The sequence below is a fragment of the Bos mutus genome, chromosome 4 (genome assembly GCF_027580195.1).
Source record: "Bos mutus isolate GX-2022 chromosome 4, NWIPB_WYAK_1.1, whole genome shotgun sequence".
Taxonomy (NCBI): Eukaryota; Metazoa; Chordata; class Mammalia; order Artiodactyla; family Bovidae; genus Bos; species Bos mutus.
In genome coordinates this window covers 27,548,604-27,553,987 of record NC_091620.1, presented here as the reverse complement: position 1 = coordinate 27,553,987, position 5,384 = coordinate 27,548,604, and the positions used below count along the sequence as shown (strand labels likewise).

The 5,384-nt window shown below is 37.0% G+C and overlaps 1 non-coding gene across 1 annotated transcript; it reads right to left on the bottom strand.

Annotated features, from left to right (window-relative positions):
• Nucleotides 1-254: 254 nt before the first annotated feature.
• TRNAK-UUU (transfer RNA lysine (anticodon UUU)) lies at nucleotides 255-326 on the bottom strand. The gene has a single exon. It is a non-coding gene; the product is annotated as a tRNA-Lys (tRNA).
• Between the last annotated feature and the right edge of the window lie 5,058 nt (nucleotides 327-5,384).

Below are 5,384 nucleotides of genomic sequence, written 5' to 3'. Positions count from 1 at the left end.
GTAAGAGAAGCAAGGAAATTCTTTTTCCTTTTCCCACCCACTAAATACCTCCCTGCCAAGATCCAAAGCATCTGAAGTCCATCATTCCACATCCATTGCCATTCCAAAGTATTCTTTTTTTTTAATTTATTGGGCCATAGTTGATTAACAATATTGTGCTAGTTTCACATGTACAGCAAACTGATTCAGTTATACACATATATATTCATTCTTTTTCAGATTTTTTTTTCCCCACACTGTTTGCAGGATCTCAGTTCCCTAACCAGGGATTGAACTTGGGCCATAGCAGTAAAAGTACCAGATCCTAACCACTAGACCACCAGGGAACTCTCATACATATTCTTTTAAATTCAAAGTCCTCTGAGAAGGGATACCCAGCTGTTATCAGTCATTGATACATTACTGTAATTGAGTCATCAGATTCCTTTCTTTCACAGATTGGCCCATTTTTAACATACTGGTGGTGAAGCTAAGGTGAGAGTAAGGCACAAAGATTTGGGAAAACCAGTTGGTTCCTTCCACGTCCAAAACATCCCTTGATCTTCCCCCGACCCCACCACAAATTCTCTTTTTCAGGAGTTCTACTTCTCTCCTGTATTATGGCAACAAATTTTTACCACGTCCCCCGTACCAGTTTCATGTCCCTCAAACTCATCCTCCTCATCGTCCTTGGACTGATCTTTCTAATCATGCCCAGTCTTAACTCATAAGTCTTTAAAGACTTGACATCATACAGAGGAAAACATCCAAGCTCTTAATGAGGCATGCAGCCTAATTCCGTCCATATGAATGGTTCCTAACCCCATGTCTTCGCCCTTGCTGTTCGCTTTCTCTTCCTTTCCCTTCCCTTTGTTTACCAGGAAAGCTTCCAAACTTTCAGTTGCAACTCAAACACTCAAAGCCTTGAAAAATCCTTCTCTGATTCACTCAGCAATAATTAAGATGCTCCTTTTCCGAGGATGCCAGGTAACAGTGAGCGTATCTTTAGTGTAGCACTTACCTCTTTTTAAGTAAGCTTCCCTGGTGGCTCAGATGGTAAAAGAATCCTCCTGCAATGCGGGAGACTTGGGTTCAATCCTTGGATCAGGAAGATCCCTTGGAGAAGGGAATGGCAGTGCACTCCAGTATTCTTGCCTGCAGAATCCCATGGACTGAAGAACCTGGTGGGCTACAGTCCATGGGCTCCCGAAGATTTGGACACCACTAAGTGATGAACACCTTCACACTACCTCTTTGTTTTTCATTATTGTTTTACTAGACTTTTTTCTTCACTAGACCTTGAGTTCATTGAAGATAGAAACCATGGTCTGCTGTTTTCCTGAAGTTCACAACATGGTTTAGAGAGCCCTGTGTGATCAGGCCTCGGAATTCCTCTCCTGTCTTATCTGATTACAGTGTCCTTCTTGCTTTCAACTCCCACACCATACAGACCTTTATTCAATGCTAATTCATCGTGTCCTCTCCAACTTCCAACCTCCCCATACAGCCTTCCCTCCTGCTTCCAATGCCCTTTTTCCCTCTCCCTTGAATCTGTCCCTGAAAACTCTGCTCACTGTCCATTGCTCAGCTAAATGTTACTGCTTCCAAGAACTTAATCTGAACTTCCAGACCAAGGGAGGTTCCTCTGTTTCACACTTCCAAGACAGTCCATGCTTCTTTCTGTACCATTTTGCACATACTGCAGTAGTGTGACTCATACCACCACATTCGGGTATAAGAGATGGTACTATTACTTTAATTTTCTAAGTAAAATTCAATCTGATTCTGAACTTTTCACTCACTAGTGTGAGGGGGAAAAAATCAGTCATGTTTTTGCAAGGCTGTTAGAGTACAAAATTCTGGAGGCCTCTGGAAAGCCTAGGACTTAGACTCTAGTCTTTAACTCACTGTGACCCATGGCCACTGCTAAGACACTCATTATCTAATTTGTATTTCATTCAAATACAGAAGGCTCTGTTGCTTCATGCTAAACTTTCAGGCTCCATGAGGTCCTAGTGAAAAGTGAAACTCATTCAGTTGTGTCCAACTCTTTGCCATCCCATGGACTGAAGCCCACCAGACTCTTCTGTCCATGGGATTTCCCAGGCAAGAATACTGGAGTGGGCTGCCATTCCCTTCTCCAGGGGATCTTTCCAACCCAGTGATCGAATCCAGGTCTCTTGCCCAAGAGGCAGATTCTTTATCATCTGAGCCACCAGGGAAGCCAGGTTTTATCTATCAACCTAACTATCTATCTACCTATCTATCATCTAACTATATATATAGATAGATAATGCTTGCATTTATCTATCTATCTATCTATATGTGTGTGTATATATATATATATATACATATATATACACACTTACCTATCATCTAACTATATATATATATATAGTTACTTCCCTGGGTTCTATCACCAAGTGTCACCCTCCTGCCACTTTCCTCTGAGGCCCCAAGACTTTCCAAGTGCCACTGCCCCCAGGATTGTAACTTTTGCTTGTAGCCATCTGAGCACCAATCTCACTCCTAATATTCACAGGGCCAGGACAAGAGAAAAGTAGAAGTATCCTACATCCAAATATTTTCAAAGTTACAAACCACACCAACAAACTATTAAAAGACTTCTGTTGCTCTATGCCCACATATATGCCCTCATAATTTCCTGGAAGGCTACATTCAAGGTAAGAATCCTTGGATTCCTCAGTGTCCCATACTGGAACATGGTAGCCTAATCATAACTGGTCCTTATACCATACCCCAGCTGCATCCCACACTGTGAGGGGCCCCACATACACCGATGTGGACTCCCGTCTGCAGAACCAAGCTGTCACACCCTTCAAATAGCCACCCTTTCACCATCCTTTAGGCCTAAGAGAACTCAAGTGGCATGATAGGATGGACTAGAAGAGGCTCCAGAAGGTGAGGCTGTTTAGATTGAGAATCCTGGGTCCCAGGCACCCAGAATGCAGTCTAAAGAAGAGTGCTCAAGGTTCAGGTGGGCATATTCCCTTAGATCCACAGACTCTTCAAAAGTGACTGAAAGAGGGCCAGAGCAGGGCCATGTAAAGAGTGGGTCCCAAAGCAAGGGTCTCTCTTACCTGGGTCTGATGGTAATCTTAAAATCAAATTGTTAGGTATTGCTGGAACTAACTTCTCAGCACACAAGAAGAGGCTCCAGAAAAGAAACTTATTCGATATGCTCAATCAGTATTAATTCAACTAATACTGACAAATGGAAACCAAGAGAAAGGGCCATCAAGCTGCTGCTAAGTTAATAAACAAAATCAGTGCTTCCTGAAGTTCTATTTTAAGAAATTACCAGTTCTACTAGAAAAAAGTACAGTATTCTGTAATGAAATGTCTGAAAGGCAGATTCTTAAAGCAAATTTTTAATGCAGAACTTCTCAGAAGCTTTAATATAAGAATGTGGTCTGTGAATACAAAATAAGCAAGTAAACTTATATAGGTGTGTGTGTGCCTAGGTGTGTGTGCATTTGTGTGCACACCTGTACACACACGCATAATATATTTCTTGGCACTAGAATTCTGAAAATGCTATGAATCAAATAAAAGAAAATCACCATATCAGTCAGAGTTCTTGAGTGCCAATGACAGAAATAAAATAATTAAATGGAAGATTATTAGATGACTCTTTAAGAACCAGGCTTAGAAGCAAGTAGTCTTGGGCAGTAGAAACCACAGCAAGAAGAGTCCAATCCTTATGTTACTAATACTGAAATAAATTAATTCCTAACCATTTCCACTTCCTTAAAGCACTGGGAAATGCTAACAAATAATAACTAAAAAACAAAACCAGGATGCAAAAGAATATGAGCCCAATTCTATCCAATGGAAGATAGAATGAAAGAGGGATATACAGAAACAATCCTAGAAGAAAATATAACAAAATGTTAGCAGTGTTTTACTGAGTGACAGAGTTATAAGTGATCTTTATTTTATTTAATGTATATGAATTACATTTGTAAGTATAAAAATAAATATTTTTAAAACCAATCTTTCCAAATCTAAAAGAAAACTTGTTCCAATGCCAAAATTTTCAAACTCCTTGTTCACAATTCTCAGATCCTTCCTGATTTCATAAACTTTGATAATGAGTTTTTCTAATTTTTAGATGATCATTTAAGTTTCATATTACCTGAGGATTTTTGAGGCAATAAACATGATTAAAGCTCTTTTTTGCCTTTATGAATAAATAGAATATTATATATAAATCACAGTTCCAGTAAATTATTGACTCTAATGGCATACCAAATCCCTGTTGTCAGTAGCTAGTATAGTCACCACTAGTCAGTGCAATTAGTAGGATCTCATAACAAAGAACTCTAGATAATGCTTGCGTATAACTTGAGGTAACTCAACTTCAAGGGTAATTTCACTTTTTTGAAACAAAATTGCCTCTTTATTGAATTAGCAACATAAATATTAATAAATTTATTCTTTATTTAAAAAAATCAGGGTTAACAATAACAAAACCTCACAATACTATCCTAAATAACACCAGTCAAAACAAAATAAAAACAATTATAATCTATTATTTTTAAAATAGCAACAATTAAGAACTATTACCAAAACCTTTAGGATGCAGTCAAAGCTCTGTTCAGAGGTGTATAACCTTATATGTCCTATTATTAAATAAGAAAGAAATAAAAATCAATGAACTAAGTCATTAATTAAAAAGAAACATTCTGAAAACAACAAAATAAACTTAAGAATAAAGAAGGAATTTTAAAAGATTAAAGTTATATTAATGATGTAGAAAATAGAAAAAATAATTAAATGTTGGTTCCTTTAGAAGACCATCAAGTCTAATAAAAGAAAGAAAATGCAACTAAAAAGATTAGAAATGAGAAAAGAGCTATAACTATAAACATAGAGAAAAATATTTTCAAGTGTAAGATTATATGTAGAAGACTGGTAAACTGTTAAATTCTATAAAAATGCATGATTTGCTTTAAAGTTGCTATTTTTTAAATTTGATAAGAAATAGTAGTTAACCTGTCTAAACCTAAACCATAGAAGAAAACTTAAAATTTTTAAGAGAGTTATCTTCCACTCACTTACCCTGAAAAAAGTTTGGGGCCTAAACAGTGTGGTAGGTAAATTCCTCCAAATCGTCAAAGAATAGATTCTTACACTCTATACTAATCTAGAGCACGGAACAAGACTTTTCTGAGCCTATTTACGACACAATTTAAAAATGCAAAGCTTTAGTCCAAACATATTCATGAATATAAATGCAATTATTCTAATTAAAATTTAAGGAGCTGAATTCAACAGTATTATACTGAAAGAAGAAAACAAACCCACTGTAATGAAACAGGATACATCTCATACAGAAATAATCCAATATTAAGAAAATCTATTAATGTAATTTATTATAA